General features: G+C 47.7%; 1 pseudogene; it reads left to right on the top strand.

Moving 5' to 3' along the window:
• The first annotated feature begins 9786 nt into the window (after nucleotides 1-9786).
• LOC141129319 (uncharacterized) overlaps nucleotides 9787-17843 on the top strand; it is an 86956-nt pseudogene continuing 78899 nt past the window's right edge.

The raw sequence follows: 17843 nt of genomic DNA, 5'->3' as shown, positions 1-17843 counted from the left end.
GGCTCTGGCCAGCCGGTAGTTAAAAACCCTCTGGTCGGGGGTGAGGGTCCTAATGGGGAACAGCCACATCAGGTGATCACCCAGCCCAAACGCTTCATCGGCAACAAAGACGAATGGCAGACCAGCCACATTTTCTTCCGGAGATGGCAATCCCAAGCCACCACTCTGGAGCCGTTTGTAGAACTCGGTCTGGGCGATGACTCCACCATCCTTCATCCGGCCATTCTTCCCCACGTCCACATAGAGAATCTCATATGTCGCTGACACCACCGCCAACATCACAATACTATTAAACCCCTTATAGTTTTAATAATATGACCCCGAGTTGGGGGGTGGGACTATGTGGACGTGTTTCCCATCTATTGCCCCTCCGCAGTTGGGAAAGTCCCACTGCTGGGCAAATTGGGAAGCCACAGTCTGCCATTCCTGTGGCATTGAAGGAAACTGTGGAGTCAAACAAGAAAAAAAAAATTAGGACTATTGCACATAACATTGCAAGCAGATTAGACACAAACATTCTTGGCCAACATCAGTATAACATTTATTTGAAGGAGTATTTAAAGAAACAAATCTAAGGTCCACTTATCAGATTCCTCACCCCCTCTGATGGCCCATTGTAAAAAATTTAGGGTGGGGTATGTTTTGGACAGGTAACCCTCTCCACTTCATTGAGAGCTGAATGCATAAATATTGTGTGTTACTTTGGCCAGCCCCTCTTTACTTACACTATTGGTAGCTCACTGAACAGGTAAGAAGTGTCATAATACAAAAATATAAATACACACTGTACAAATTGAAGCACATTTTTACATTCTGCAATTACCTATCAAGATAATAGGAGAACAAAACTTTAAAAAGTACAATTTGAAAGTATTCAGACAGGCCTTTTCACTACATGCTTTGGTGAAATCATCCATAAATATAACCACAAAAGACGTAGGTATAGTGTGTATGGGTTTGGCAAAGTCAGCAGATAGAGGATTGGTATCGGTTGACTTAGCGGTTGGGGGAGGGAGAGTTCCAAACGATTTTGGAACCCCCCAAAAAAGCCTCTGGCACTCTGCCAAATAACATTTGTACACATTTAGAGGGTGTTTAGGGTAAAGCACTACTATGGATCTGACAAAACACATTGTTAAGTGACTAGGCTAGGTGTGTATGAGCCCAGGATAGCATGCTGGGGAGGTTAGTGAAGGCAAATATGCATGAAGGACAAAAGAGGAACTTTAAAAACTTCCAGCATGCATGAGGACAAAGAGGACATTCACAGCATATTACAATCATGGTAATTAGGCAATGATGAATGAAATACAATACATTAGCAAACATTAAATACATATAATGTGATGTTAAAGGAGAAATCTTACCTTAATATAGTCTTTCTGCAGGACCTGAATGCTGGCAGAACAGGTCTCTGGAATAATGATCCCCAGATCCTGAGGGGAGATGCCTGTCGCGAACTTGATGTCCTGCAGACTTCTCCCTGTCACCGAGTACCGCAACGTGGCGACTAGCCTCTGTTCAGGAGTGATGGCTTGCCACATGCAGGTGTCCTGCTTCATAATATAAGGGGACAGCAAAGCCAACAAACGGTGAAAAACGGGGTCAGTCATCCGGAGATAATTCCTGAAATCATCAGGATTATTCTCACGGATCTCCCGCAACAAAGGCATATAAGAGAACTGGTCACGCTGGAGCAACCAATTCTTCGTCCATGAACTCCTCCTCGCCCTGTTCATGGACTGGACTTGGGTCAAAGTAAAACCCCAACACCAAGCCCCTGCACAGCACGAACTCTACGATCAGTATGTACCTGCAAAATGGCTTCAAAACGGTCGGCTGGTCAGAATGAACTAACAGAACGCACTGAAAATCAGAAAGGCCTGAGAAGAGCAAGCTGAAAATCAGAAACGAGCAGACAAGAACGCACTGTAAATCAAATACATAATATAAAAATACACACTGAAAACCAGATACGAACTGACAACACGCACTGAAAACCAGATACGAACCCACAAGCACAAACTGAAGAGCAGTAACGATCGGAAAAACATGAGGCTGAAAAGCACGAATCACAAAACTTCTACTAACACGAGATTAGCAGAAGGAGCCCAAGGGGTGGCGCACTGGCTATTGAACTTCCTCTTTATTGTGCCGTCATACGTGTTGTACGTCAGCGGGTTCTTGACGATCGGAATGTCCGACAACATTTGTGCGACCGTGTGTATGCAAGACAAGCTTGAGCCAACATCTGTCGGAAAAAAATCCCAGGAATTCGTTGTCGGAATGTCCGATCGTGTGTACACGGCATAATACTTTATCCAAGATAATAGTTGCCGGTGCTACCCCTGCCTGCTATATAGAGAAGCTCTTGGTGTCAAATATACTAAATACACCACATTCCTTTTTCTTTTATTTATCATTCACATTCATATACCTTGAATTGTAGATATAGTAATTATTAGTTCTTTGAGACCTGAAAGATGTTTCAAGGGTTCCTCCATGTTAAAGAGAACAACGAACTAACAGAACGATGAACGGTCTGCCTTGTTTACATAGGCAGACCGTCGTTCTGCCTCTCCAGCAAACGCAGGTGGCCGGCAGCCATCTTGGCCACCGGATACACTGATTGGCTCCCTCTGTGTCCAATCACAGCGGGAGCGCGGCTCCGGTAGCGCACGTGCCCCGGAGCCGAGAAGAGAAATCACGTACAGGTATGTGACTTTGCACTTAAGGGCCGCCCTGCCGCAGTGTATGTATGTGGGGAGGTCCTTAAGTGGTTAATCTTCCCCTCTCCATGACATCCCAGGTTCAGTATGTTCGCTCATCCCTAGACAAAAAGCACATTGGATGAGAAAGTGCTCATTCACTTGTAATGCGGATAATCTCCAGGCACTGCTAGGGCACATTTGTTTTCTATGTACCCCATTCACACTGCAATGCAGCCTGGAGGTGTGGAGAGCTGTGGTAAAATGCAGGCACATAGCATTTTACTGTAGAGCACTGGGAGGCACCACATGTACGCGCACAGCAGCACTGCGTCACTTTTGAGACTTCAAATAAAGTTTAAAAACTGTAAACTGTGTAAGGCCCTGAAACTGACAGGTGCCTGCACCAGTGGTGGCTGGTGCTCCATTTTTTGGGGGGGGGCGGCAAACAAACCATCTGCCAAACCAACCCCACTTCCCCCCTCCCAGTCGATTGCACCCCCCCACCCCCCCCATCGTTAGATCATCAGCCCACCAGCCCCGCACTCACCCAATCTAGGTCACGGGCAGCGCTTCCTTCTCGATGGCTTCAGCATGCATCTCCTCCTCCTCGGCGGCCAATACGATCGCTTCTACTCTTGGCCAATGAGGTCTCAGGACCTGCTTTCTGATTGGCCGGGTGGAGAATCAGGAAGACAATAGCGAATATTAATTCGCTATTGTCACACAACTGCGCCCCGAGCCCACCCTTTTTTGAAGCCAATTAGAGCCTAAACATGTTCTTTAAAAAAAAAATGCATTGGAATCCATGCGTCCGGCACCCTGCATGTAGATTAGGGGCCGGGCACATGGATTAGGGGGGCGGCGCCCACCACTGGCCTGCACGCTAAAATGGAGCATTTAGCACACAAGAAATATAAGTGAGCCCTTATACATTCACAAATGATTGCCCATTTGCCTCTTTCTAGATGACTTTGTCCTATCCCTTTCTGTCTGGTATGATATCGGGGAACTGGAGAAAGTGCGGAGAAGGGCAACCAAACTGATAAGTGGCATGGAAGAGCTCAACTATGAGGATAGATTAGAGGAACTGAATGTATTCTCTCTTGAGAAGGGGAGATTAAGGGGGGATATGATCAACATGTATAAATATATAAGGGGTCCATATAGTGAACTTGGTGTTGAATTATTCACTTTAAGGTCATCAAGGAGGACAAGGGGGCACTCTTTACATCTAGAGTACGTAACTATGTATGGATTTAGGGGGGAAACCCATACAAAACACAAGAAAAAAAGTGGAGTTCTCCCAAAATTTATACCAGACCCTTATGCAAGCATGTAGCCTGGCTGGCCAGGAGAGGGGGTGACGGGCATATGCACCCCCCCCCCATTTCTGAATCATACTAGGCCATATGACCTTAACATGGAGAGGATACCTTGTCCCTATGTTGATGAGGACAAGAGCCACGTCCCCTTAATCCTGGCTTGGTGGTTGTGGGTGCCATGTTGGGGTGGGGGAGGGGGCTTTTTTAGAATTTGGAAGCCGCATTTAAAAAGGAAATTTGAGCGTTCTAATTGAGATGTTTGGGGATAAAGTAGTGGTGATCGACTTTCTTAGAGTGGGAGCTGCACATACAATTAAGTGAATATTCAGTGTCAGAGACAGTAGACACACACAGGATATAGTCAAAGACTACAGTATGTACATAACACAGCAGTTGGTCAGACTGCAGCCATGGTATAGGAGATGATCAGAGACTGCAGTCATGGTATAGGAGATGGTCAGAGACTGCAGACTTGGTACAGGAGATGGTCAGAGACTGCAGCCATGATATAGGAGATGGTCAGAGCAGGGCCGGTGCTACCACTAGGCGGACTAGGCAACCGCTTAGGGCGCACTGCCGCCTAGGGCGCCTGGCTGCTGGTTTTTCTACTCCCGCACTGTCCAAAGAGCTTGCAAGTTTCCACCAGGCAGCCGCTCTGACATGTGCACCGCACCGCCCCGCCCCCCCCCCGTGCGGCTCTGCGCTCTCCGATCTGACATCATGTGTTCAGCAACCCCCCCTCTCTCTCTCCCTGACCCCCCCTGTCTCTCCCTCTGACCCCCTCTCTCTCCCTGACCTCCCTCTCTCTTCCTGCCCCCTCTCTCTCCCTGATCACCCTCTATCTCTCCCTGACCCCCCCTCTCTCCCTGACCCCCTCTCTCTCTCCCTGACCCCCTCTCTCTCTCTCTCCCTGACCCCCTCTCTCTCTCCCTGACCACCCTCTCTCTCTCTCCCTGACCACCCTCTCTCTCTCTCCCTGACCCCCCTCTCTCTCCCTGACCCCCCTCTCTCTCCCTGACCACCCACTCTCTCTCCCTAACCCCCTCTCTCTCTCCTTGACCCCCCTCTCTCTCTCCCTGACCCCCCTCTCCCTCCCTGACCCCCTCTCTCTCACTGACCCCCTCTCTCTCTCCCTGACCCCCTCTCTTCTCTCCCTGACCCCCTCTCTCTCTCTCCCTGACCCCCCGTCTCTCCCCTGACCCCTTCTCTCTCTCCCTGATCCCCCCTCTCTCTTTCTCCCTGACCCCCCCTCTCTCTCTCACTGACCCCCCTCTCTCTCTCCCTGACCCCCCTCTCTCACTCCCTGACCCCCCCTCGCTCTCTCTCTCTCCCTGACCCCCCTCTCTCTCTCTCCCTGACCCCCCCTCTCTCTCTCTCCCTGACCCCCCTCTCTCTCTGACCACCCCCTCTCTCTCTCTGACCCCCTTTCTCTCTCTCCCTGACCTCTCTCTCTCTCTCCCTGCCCCCCTCTCTCTCCCTGATCACCCTCTATCTCTCCCTGACCCCCCCTCTGTCCCTGACCCCCTCTCTCTCTCCCTGACCCCCCTCTCTCTCTCACTGACCCCCTCTCTCTCTCCCTGACCCCCCTCTCTCACTCCCTGACCCCCCTCTCTCTCTCCCTGACCCCCTCTCTCTCTCTCCCTGACCCCCCCCCCTCTCTCTCACTGACCCCTCTCTCTCTCCCTGACCCCCCTCTCTCTCTCCCTGACCCCCCCCCTCTCTCTCTCCCTGACCCCCTCTCTCTCTCTCCCTGACCCCCCTCTCTCTCTCTCCCTGACCCCCCCTCTCTCTCTCCCTGACCCCCTCCTCTCTATCTCTCTGACCCCCTCTCTCTCCCTGACCCCGCTCTCTCTCTCTCCCTGACCCCCCTCTCCCTCTCTCTCCCTGACCCCCCTCTCCCTCTCTCTCCCTGACCCCCCTCTCTCTCCCTGACCCCCCTCTCTCTCCCTGCCCCCTCTCTCTCTCTCCCCCTGACCCCCCTCTCTCTTTCCCTGACCCCCCTATCTCTCTCCTTGACCCCCCTCTCTCTCTCCCTGACCCCCCTCTCTCTCTCCCTGACCCCCTCTCTCTCTCTCCCTGACCAACCTCTCTCTCTCCCTAACCCCCCTCTCTCTCCCTGACCACCCACTCTCTCTCCCTAAGCCCCTCTCTCTCTCCTTGACCCCCCTCTCTCTCTCCCTGACCCCCTCTCTCTCCCTGACCCCTCTCTCCCTCCCTGAGCCCCTCTCTCTCTCTCTCCCTGACCCCCTCTCTCCCTGACCCCCCGTCTCTCCCCCTGACCCCTTCTCTCTCTCCCTGATCCCCCCTCTCTCTCTCTCCCTGACCCCCCCTCTCTCCCTCTCTCTCTTACTGACCCCCCTCTCTCTCTCCCTGACCCCCCTCTCTCACTCCCTGACCCCCCTCTCTCTCTCTCCCTGACCCCCCCTCTCTCTCTCCCCCTGCCCTCCCTCTCTCTCTGCCCCCCTCTCTCTCTGACCCCCCTTTTCTCTCTCCCTGACCTCTCTCTCTCTCTCCCTGCCCCCTCTCTCTCCCTGATCACCCTCTATCTCTCCCTGACCCCCCCTCTCTCCCTGACCCCCTCTCTCTCTCCCTGACCCCCTCTCTCTCTCTCCCTGACCCCCTGTCTCTCTCCCTGACCACCCTCTCTCTCTCTCCCTGACCCCACTCTCTCTCCCTGACCCCCCTCTCTCTCTCTCCTTGACCGCCCCTCTCTCTCCCTGACCCCCCTCTCCCTCCCTGACCCCCCTCTCTCTCCCTGACCCCCCTCTCTCTCCCTGACCCCCCTCTCTCTCTCCCTGACCCCCCTCTCTCTCTCTCCCTGACCCCCCCTGTCTCTCCCCCTGACCCCTTCTCTCTCTACCTGATCCCCCCTCTCTCCCTGACCCCCCCTCTCTCTCTCACTGACCCCCCTCTCTCTCTCCCTGACCCCCTCTCTCACTCCCTGACCCCCCTCTCTCTCTCCCTGACCCCCTCTCTCTCTCTTCCTGACCCCCCCTCTCTCTCTCTCTCACTGACCCCTCTCTCTCTCTCCCTGACCCCCCTCTCTCTCTCCCTGACCCCCCCTCTCTCTCTCTCCCTGACCCCCTCTCTCTCTCTCCCTGACCCCCCTCTCTCTCTCCCTGACCCCCTCCTCTCTATCTCTCTGACCCCCTCTCTCTCCCTGACCCCCCTCTCTCTCTCTCTCCCTGACCCACCCTCTCCCTCTCTCTCCCTGACCCACCCTCTCCCTCTCTCTCCCTGACCCCCCTCTCTCTCCCTGCCCCCTCTCTCTCTCCCTGACCCCTCTCTCTCTCCCTGAGCCCCCTCTCTCTCTCTCCCTGACCCCCCTCTCTCTCTCTCTCCCTGACCCCCCTCTCTCTTTCCCTGACCCCCCTCTCTCTCTCCTTGACCCCCCTCTCTCTCTCCCTGACCCCTCTCTCTCTCTCTCCCTGACCCCCCCTCTCTCTCTCTCTCCCCCTTACCCCCTCTCTCTCCCCTCTCTCTCTCCCTGCTCCCTCTCTCTCTCTCTCTCCCTGACCCCCCTCTCTCCCTGATCCCTCTCTCTCTCTCTCCCTGACCCCCCTCTCTCTCTCCCTGACCCCCTCTCTCTCTTTCTCTGACCCCCCTCTCTCTCTCCCTGACCCCCCGCTCTCTCTCCTTGACCTCCCTCTCTCTCCCTGACCCCCTCTCTCTCCCTGACCCCCTCTCTCTCTCTCCCCTGACCCCCTCTCTCTCCTTGACCTCTCCCTCCCCCCTCTCTCTCTCTGTCTCCCTGACCCCCCTCTCTCCCTGACTCCCCTCTCTCTCTCTCTCTCCCTAAACCCCCTCTCTCTCTCTCCTGACCCCCTCTCTCTCTCTGACCCCCTCTCGCTCTCTCTTTTTCTCTCTCTCTCCCTCCTTGCCAGCACTGGAAGTAGCTTTACTCCAGTCTATCTCCTGTTTTAACTCCTTCCTTCCCATCATCTGCCTATACATTGATGTATAACAGAATTACTTTGTTAACTTATCCACTTAAAGTGGTATTAAAGCAAAGCAAAATATTATACTGTCGCTTACCAATTCTTAGATGGGTGGCTGCATTGTTTTGTTTTTTGTTTTTAGGTTTTCTCTTTTATATTCACTGGGTGATCCTGCTCGTAAGTCTGTTGTTTTTCAAAAGAACGAGCTGTCTTGCAGATGTAGCAGTTAGAGGGTTGAATCAAACCATTTAAAACTGGCAAAGGGGGTGGAGTCAGGGGCGGAGCCAGAGGGGGCTGCAAAATGAGGTTTCGCCTAGGGTGTCAAAAATCCTTGCAGCGGCCCTGGGTCAGAGACTATAGCCATGTTATAGGTGATGGTCAGAGACTGTAGCCATGTTATAGGAGATGGTCAGAGACTGTAGCCATGGTATAGGAGATTGTCAGAGACTGTAGACTTGGTATAGGAAATGGTCAAAGACTACAGCCATGGTATAGGAGATGGGCAGAGACTGCAGCCATGGTATAGGAAATGGTGAGAGACTGCAGCCATGTTATAGGAGATGGTCAGAGACTGCAGCCATGGTATAGGACAGGGGTCTTCAAACTAGGGCCCTCCAGTTGTTCAGGAACTACAATTCCCATCATACCTAGTCATGCCTAGAATGTCAGAGCTTTACAATGCCTCATGGGATGTGTAGTTTTGCAACAGCTGGAGGGCCGTAGTTTGAGGATCCCTGGTATAGGAGATGGTCAAAGACTGCAGCCATGGTATAGGAGATGGTCAGAGGCTTCAGACTTGGTTTAGGAGATGGTCAGAGACTGTAGACTTGGTACAGGTGATGGTCAGAGACTGCAGCCATGGTATAGGATATGGTCAGAGACTGCAGCCATGGTATATGAGATGGTCAGAGACTGTAGACTTGGTACAGGTGATGGTCAGAGACTGCAGCCATGGTATAGTAGATGGTCAGAGACTGCAGACTTGGTACAGGAGATGGTCAGAGACTGCAGCCATGTTATAGGATATGGTCGGAGACTGCAGCCATGGTATATGAGATGGTCAGAGACTGTAGACTTGGTACAGGTGATGGTCAGAGACTGCAGCCATGGTATAGTAGATGGTCAGAGTCTGCAGCCATGGTATAGTAGATGGTCAGAGTCAGCAGCCATGGTATAGTAGATGGTCAGAGTCTGCAGCCTTGGTATAGGAGATGGTCAGAGTCTGCAGCCATGGTATAGTAGATGGTCAGAGTCAGCAGCCATGGTATAGTAGATGGTCAGAGTCTGCAGCCTTGGTATAGGAGATGGTCAGAGTCTGCAGCCATGGTATAGGATATGGTCAGAGTCTGCAAACTTGGTACAGGAGATGGTCAGAGACCAGACATGCCGTGGCAAGGAAAACAGCACCAAAAGTGCAAGGCAACTAAGTGATTGTTACTCTTGTCTTGCTGCACTGAGATCCTGAGGTCCGTCTCACTAAATACACTGCCTGCAAATTGCATGTTCTTCTTTGTAGGGGTTCCTACCACAACTGAAAAAAAATTGTGGTCACTGACTGGCTTCTATTTGGTTGTACCAATGTGTGCATGAATGACTGTGGGGAGCAATTGAAGGGATAATGGACTGCAATAGTACATAGCAGTGCAATAGTACATACAGTTTCCTCTACACAGCTGCTGTATGTCAGCTTTGTGTAAATTAATCAAATAAACCAAAAAAAAAAAAAAAAAAAGAGGTTATAAATGCCAATTGAGCAAACAAAACTTTGATACAAAACTTTGTCTGCAAGGAGAGCAGCACACTTCTACTTGGCTGCACAGGAGAACAGCGATGGAACGCTACGCCCTCTATTTGTTGGTGGCTGCCCTCTTCATAGGGAGTGAGGCGTACCTACCTGTGAACTGTAAGTGTCCCTAGAATAGGAATCTTCATAATATGGGAAATTTAGCAAATCACTGGACTGTTTCTTGCTAAGATCATATTATTATAAGGTAATATCAGCAAAATTATGTTGTAAATCAGGGGTCTACTTACTTTCTAAACAAAGGGCCAGTTTACTGTCCTTCAAACTTTAGGGGGGGCAGACTGTGTCCAGTGTGAGTAGAAAATGCCCGGGTGTTAATGGGAGTAAACAGTGCCCCATCATTGGTATTATTGGAGGGGGGTGGATATTGCTCCATTGTTGGTATCATGAGAAGGATCGTGTCCCATCATTGGTGTCAGGGGGAAGAAAAGTGCCCCATTGTTGGGGTCAGTGTTAGGTATAGTGCCCCATCATTGGTTTTGGAGGTGGGATATTGCCCCAACATTAGTATCATGGGAAGGAATGGTCCCCCAACATTGGTGTCAGTGGGAGGAATAGTTCCCTATTGTCTGTGTCAATGGGAGGAATAGTGCCCCATTGTTGGTTTCAGTGGGAGGAATAGTGCCCCATTGTTGGTGTCAGTGGGAGAAATAGTGCCCCATCATTGGTGTCAATGGGAGGAATAGTGCCCTATTGTTGGTATCAGTGGGAGTAATAGTGTCCCATCATTTGTGTAAATGGAAGGAATAGTGCCCTATTGTCTGTGTCAATGGGAGGAATAGTGCCCCATTGTTGGTATCAGTGGGAGGAATAGTGCCCCATTGTTGGTGTCAGTGGGAGAAATAGTGCCCCATCATTGGTGTCAATCGGAGGAATAGTGCCCTATTGCTGGTATCAGTGGGAGTAATAGTGCCCCATCATTGATGTAAATGGAAGGAATAGTGCCCCATTGTTGGTGTCAGTGGGAGAAATAGTGCCCCATCATTGGTGTCAATGGGAGGAATAGTGCCCCATTGTTGGTATCAGTGGGAGGAATAGTGCCCCAAGGGCTGCATAAAGGCAAACAAAGAGCCACATTCGGTTCCCGGGCTGCCGATTGGAGACCTCTATTCTAAATCATGTACTCAAAAACTCTGGTTATATAGATGGATAAAAGTTGGCAGTCAAATAGTGACAGAGAGAGATGGCACCAATGCTACAGACATAACAACAAACATTATTGATCATGGAAATTATGATAGATAGATAAACAAATATATTGATAAAACTAATTTCACACTTGTGCGTCTGCATTTTTATGCATTTTTTGTGTGATTTTATAATGCATTTTTTATACATTTTTTATGTGTTTTCGATGCATTTTTCTTGTGTTCCCACTGAAGTCTATGAGGCTAAAAATACACATTGTCGCTTCAAAAAAAGCAACTGTAATTTTTTTCCATGATGTACGGAAGAGAAACACACAAGTGTAAATGGGCTCAATTAAAAAAAAGATAGTAAACTGTTGTCATGCGTTGTTGAGCGACTTTCAATGCATGCAAGAGGTGTAAATGGGGGATTAAATTAGTACTAAAGTCTAAAGGTTTTTACCTTAATAACTTCTCTGCAATAAGGTAAAAAAACAAACTCCCTACTACCTATCCTACGCACCTTAATCCCTAAACACTTACCTGGCCCCTGTCACTGCTCCAGTGCTGTCTCAGCTGCAGCACCGCTCCCCCCACCTCCTGCTCTCACAGTAGACACTGAGGACAGTGGGAGCCATAGGCTCCTGCTACTATCGGTCAAACTCCTGTGAGGATGGAGTAATCACTATATGTCTATGGACACACACAGCTCGGCTCAGGAGCACACATGCACAGGTGCCTCCTTAGCACCTGGCTTGCTAAAGAGGCACCCAATGGAGGGAGGAGTGGGCAGCACTGGCGGAGGACTGCCTGAAGTGGAGGTGGGCAACATGTCTGTGCAATATCATTGCACAGAGTAGGATAGTATAAAATATTTTATATTTTAAGAAAAAATAAATAAAAAATTAGCATTTAGTATTACTTTAAGGTTAGGTTCACACTTGTCTTCTGCATTTTCATTTTTTTTTTGTGTTCTTGTTTTAATTGCATTTTCATGTTTTTGATGTAGTTGCCATGCAATTTTCATGTGTTTTAATACATTTTTTAAGAATTTGTTATGTTTTTTTGTGCATTTTTTTGCGGTTTTGCATGCATTTTTCATGTGGTTTTTATGCATATTTTATGCATTTTCATCGACCGTAATACTTTTGTGAGGCATTTTTATGTGGTTTTCATGCATTTGCTATGCTTTTTATATGGTTTTCATGCATTTTTATGAATTTGTTTATATATATTTATGCATATTTTTCATGCGTTTTTTAAGCATTTTTCATGTACACCCTGTAAAGTATATGGGGCCAAAAACACACCAAAAAAAATCACTTGCACCTTTTTCCAAAGTTGGCTAAATAAATTCTCGCAGACAGATCCTGGATTTCGGGAGACGGGGGGGGGGGGGGGGGGGGGGAGAGTAGGGCGTACGGTGTTTGTCAACTTTAAATTTTCTTGTGAAAAGGTTAACTTAAGCTGGCCATAGATGGCAGGAACCGACAAGATTCGAACCACGTATGGGAAGGCTGATTGTGCCAAAGTTGTACAACTATGTATAAGATTAACAGTGATGGGATTCTAAAGATGCCAACACACGTAGGTATATAAAAAATATAACTTTTATTATCAACATTAAAATTGTAGACAGATTATCCATACGGCTGTTACAAACTTTGGCTTCTTTTGCAAAGTCTCCTGAAGAAGCCATAGTCTGGCGAAACATGTAGAGATGAATTTACTGCATCATCACTGTAAACGCCGTGTGAATAATCTCTGTTGGTTTTATGTGAAATGTCTGCAATTTTAATGTTGATAATAAAATGTATATTCTTATATATGTGTGTTGGCACCTGTAAAATTCCATCTCTGTTTATCCTATACATTTTGAACCCAGGGATGTGATGCGAGGGACTCTCAAAACACCAGACAGTTTTCTTTTCTTGGGTAAAACTAGCCTATTGAATTTTTCAACATACAGTTACTGCCAGCGGCTATATCCGCTAGCAGCAACCACTGTATTCTGCCAGCCGGGAAAGCTCCCTGCACCCCCCCACTGGCAGAATACAATACAGAGAAGCGGGAGGCATGCCCCCATCAACACAGTCATTATTATTATAATTATTATTATACAGCGTTGGGAGGCGCCGGCGCTAAGGGGTTAAAAGAAGGCTAACTAGCATATTAGCAATGCTCTTAGCTTAGACTTTGAAACTGCCATGTGTCAAGCCAAGATAGAGAGTGGAAGCCGTGCTGCACCTAAAAAATCCAGAATAAGATTATAGTAAAAGCCAATGCGTTTCGGGGCGTTTCAAGGGCTTCTTCGGGGCTATGAACTAATCAGTGTATGGTCTACAACAGTATTATAGAAATATTCACAAGTGAGTATATTTCTATATTTATAAAAACACTTATGGGTTTATATACTGCTGTGCAAATGATCAGCATTCACACAACCATTGTGAATAATCCCCGTGATGTGTGATATGTGTGTTTCTTATGATTGTCAGTTACGGCTAGTGGCCATAATGCAGTATTTTCTTGATTTGAGGTATTTCAGGTGAATATGGCCTTATGACCACTAGATGAACACCCTTTCCAAAATTAAGGCAAACAAAAAAGTTTTGGGGCTAGATATACTGTAAAAAGTATTTTGTGATGTAAACACTTCTGGTTCACTTCTGTCTCTGCTCCACTTTTAAACAGATAAGTGCAGAGTCCAACCCAAGTCAAGAGGACAAATGTGGCAACGCCATGATCACTGAGGAGCAATGTGTGAAGAAGGGTTGTTGCTATGACAGTTCAGTGATGGACAGCATCTGGTGCTTCAATCCATGGAAATTTGAAGGTGAGTAACATGCTGACACGTTTGCTTCCTCTGCCATCTGATCTTCAACCATTAATCTGGTAAGACCCACACCCTGCCCATCGGATCTTCACCATTAATCTAGTAAGACCCACACCCTGCCATCTGATCTTCAACCATTAATCTGGTAAGACCCACACCCTGCCCATCTGATCTTCAACCATTAATCTAGTAAGACCCACACCCTGCCCATCTGATCTTCAACCATTAATCTGGTAAGACCTGCACCCTGCCCATCTGATATTCAACCATTAATCTGGTAAGACCCGCACCCTGCCCATCTGATCTTCAACCATTTATCTGGTAAGACACGCACCCTGCCCATCTGATATTCAACCATTAATCTGGTAAGACCCACACCCTGCCCATCTGATATTCAACCATTAATCTGGTAAGACCTGCACCCTGCCCATCTGACCTTCAACAATCAATCTAGTAAAATCTACACCCTGCCCTCTGACCTTCAACCACCAATCTGGTAAGACCTACTCCCCTCCACACTAAATTCACATTTTAACCCTTCTATGACCTGTTTCCCTCATTAATCATCCAGACCCTCCATCCATTTTGTTCTTCTTCAGGTCTCACTATATTATAGAGGTGGGATGAAAGATTTAGTGAATTGTAACACTTCTGGTGGCAACATTTTTAAAAATCAGTCTATACATGAATTGAGAAGGGAGGGATAGAGGGATTTGGTTCCTAAAGGGAGATACAGTAGTCCCTATAAATGATTCAATTGGTGGGAACTAGATTGCTTCAGTATAATAAAACAATGGCAAATCAGAGAGACCTGATTGGCACTAGATAGGTACCCAATTGTGTTGACCACTTGATACTGTATATTGCCCTCGTATGTTGAAGACTGTTGACTCATGTACTGATTCTCTTATTTGTATTATGCAGCCACCAAGTGTAATCCATCGGGGCCCAGAGCCAGAGTTAGTTGTGGGTACTCCGGCATCTCAAAGAAGGGCTGCACAGACAGAGGATGCTGCTTTGATGACAGCTTTCCCCAAGTGGTGTGGTGTTACCAGCCAGTAATTCAAGCAGGTACAGTATACAGCATCCAATTGATATCCTAAGTTTTAAACAGCCCTGCCATGCGACACATCCCTGTCTGGTAGGGAATGAGACCTCATATTTATGTTCTGAAATTTAGAAACACTTACAAGTCCTGTCCCTCCCCCAAGGCAGTGATTGGACAGTGAAAGAAGGAGCAACTGCCCGACTCTACTCTCTCCTAATATCAGTGTGCCCCTTGTTAGAACATGAGCACTGTAGCCAGGAACGCCATTAGAAATCAGTTGGCTCCATGCATCCTACTTGACAAGGCCCCCCTAACATTTCCTTCGGATGAGTCTTGACTGTGACTTGGATCTCCGTTTGTCTGCCTGAACTCCCCCAGCTCCTCCTGCAATCACCACAGTAGCTTTGTGCGCTCAGCCCCAGGCACCATGCCTGGCCACCCAACCTAAGCAAAAGCTCTGCAGCCTCCATTGTCCCACCTGGTGCCTATGGAAGGGGACGTCGGCTTGAGGCCCAACCCAGCAGCCAGGAATCCTCAACCTGAGCTATGGATGCTGCATTGGGGAAACCCACAGGCAGCCCCTGCTGACCCGATATGGCTCAGAGATGGAACAGGAGTACTGCCAATACACCCCGTTAGCAGCCCAGACTGCAGCAAAACTGATTGGCTCCTTGTACTGCTTCTCCCAGTTGGAGAACTGCTGTGCAGGTTACTACAAGAAGCTGATACCAAGTGAAATTCAACTGCTTGTATTTACATAATACATTCATTGATGCATACAGATGAATAGAAAGCTTCATTAATTAGTGTCTGTTATTTTTCCTTGTAGTTCATCTTCATAGAGTTTTTGTTCACTCAATTAGGGCAAATTGACACAACCTTCTACTAGCCCACCACTCATATTAACTCTTGCCCCTCTCACTCCATTCTGACAGAGCTGTTGCAAATACCCTCAGGGCCTGGGCATAGGGAAACAGATGATCATCTTCTTAGTGTTATTGTTGAGGAGAAAAAAAAAAAGAATGAATTCAAGTTCCAGATAAAGCAATGGTTTAGGAGGAAACAAAAAAATTATATATATCAGCCATAACGATATGACCACTAACAGGTAAAGTGAATAACATTGATTATCATGTAGGTGGGATATATTTGGATATTGTGCAGCAAGTGAACATACTCTGATAAAAAAGTGTCAGAACACACAGAGCATTGCAATTTGTTGTGTATGGAGCTGCATAGCCACAGACTGTTCAGGGTGCCCATACTTCACAAGTTTAAATAAGTATGTTTTGCTAGAAACTTACTTACAAACATTGTATATTTGTGTATATTTTTCTGAGAGTTTCTAGAGAATAAAATGTTGCAATATTTTATGTCGCATGGTTTTTGCACATTTTTTTTGTTGTTGAGAAAACACACTTTAATGAATTAAAAGAAAACAAAACCTGATATATACCCCAATTTTTTTGTATAATATAAAAGATTATGTTACGTCTAGTAAATGTATACCTAACATGTCATGCTTTAAAATTGCACGCTCGTGGAATAGTGCCAAACTACGATACTTAAAAGTCTCTATAGGTGACGCTTTAAAAATTTCTACAGATTACTAGTTTAGAGTTACAGCGGAGGTAGGGTGCTAGAATAATTGCTCTTATTCTGAGGTTCGTGGTGATATTTCACATGTGTGGTTTGAATACCGTTTACATATGTGGGCGTGACCTACATATGCGTTCACCACTGCCCGCGAGCACATGGGGACGGGGGCGCTTTGAAAAAAATGTTATTATTAGAATTTATCTTATTCTACTTTTTTCATTTTAAACTTTTCTTTTTTTTTTTTCTTTTTTTTTTAGCACTTTTACTTTTATCGCAATAAATGTAAGCATCCCTTGCGATAGCAATACAGCATGACAGATCCTCAATAAGACCGCAAATCTCTCCTCTGCCTTTAAAAGCAAATGATCAAAAAAAAAAAAAATTTTATCTTTTGCTTTAAGTAAAAAAAAAAAAATGTTTACATTGCCTGAGTGTTAGAAGTAAGGTCATGACGTTGCTCCAGTCCTCCAAAGGCATAGAGATGAGCAGCGGCCATCTTGCCATCGCTTATTTCTATGGTAAGCTATCACCGCCGCTGGATGGATTCCCCTGGCTCAGCGATCAGTAACACAAGCCCAGGAACCATCGGGAAGCAACAGGAGGGGGGGCACTTCTAAAAGTGATCCTGCAGCGAATCCACTGCAGGGATCACTTTTATCTGAAAGTCCAGGGCTTGAGGGAAAAGAAAATACTAGGGTTTTGGCATCTAGCTGCAGCCATAATAATAGCCATATTTAACATCAAACAAATTATGTATTTTCCCAGATAGGCAGTCGGCAAGTGGTTAAGGACTAAGGGTGGCAACCACTATGAGAATGTGACAGGAGAAGCTGGAACACACACAAGGTGGGCAAGGACATCCAAATCACCCAAGTGGACCAGAGTTGGGAGGGCAGGGAGAGCTCATTGTTGGAGTATCATAGACCTACAGGAAGCAATGGATTGACTCAGCTCACTAGGTATCACCAGGGGCGTTGCTAGGTGGCAAAAAGACCAGGGGCTTCAGCCCGAAGGGGGGTGGTGGGGGGGTGACGCAGATTTTTTTGGGGGGCTGGGTGGTGGGGTTGTGTCACTTACCAGTGCCCATCAATGCTGACCAGTAAACACACCTGCCTGACACTGACCATTACACTCACCTGTCTGACCTACATACACTGACCTACATACACTGACCTGCCTGACCTAAATACACTGACCACTGACCTGCCTGGCCTACATACACTGACCTACATACACTGACCACTGACCTACATACACTGACCTGCCTGACCTACATACACTGACCACTGACCTGCCTGACCTACATACACTGACCTGCCTGACCTACATACACTGACCATTGACCTGCCTGACCTACATACACTTACCACTGACCTGCCTGACCTACATACACTGACCTACATACACTGACCACTGACCTGCCTGACCTACATACACTGACCACTGACCTGCCTGGCC

This window comes from Aquarana catesbeiana, linkage group LG02 (genome assembly GCF_042186555.1).
Source record: "Aquarana catesbeiana isolate 2022-GZ linkage group LG02, ASM4218655v1, whole genome shotgun sequence".
In the NCBI taxonomy this organism is placed as follows: Eukaryota; Metazoa; Chordata; class Amphibia; order Anura; family Ranidae; genus Aquarana; species Aquarana catesbeiana.
The sequence above is the reverse complement of the archived record's forward strand: the minus strand, read 5'-3'. Positions and strand labels throughout refer to the sequence as shown.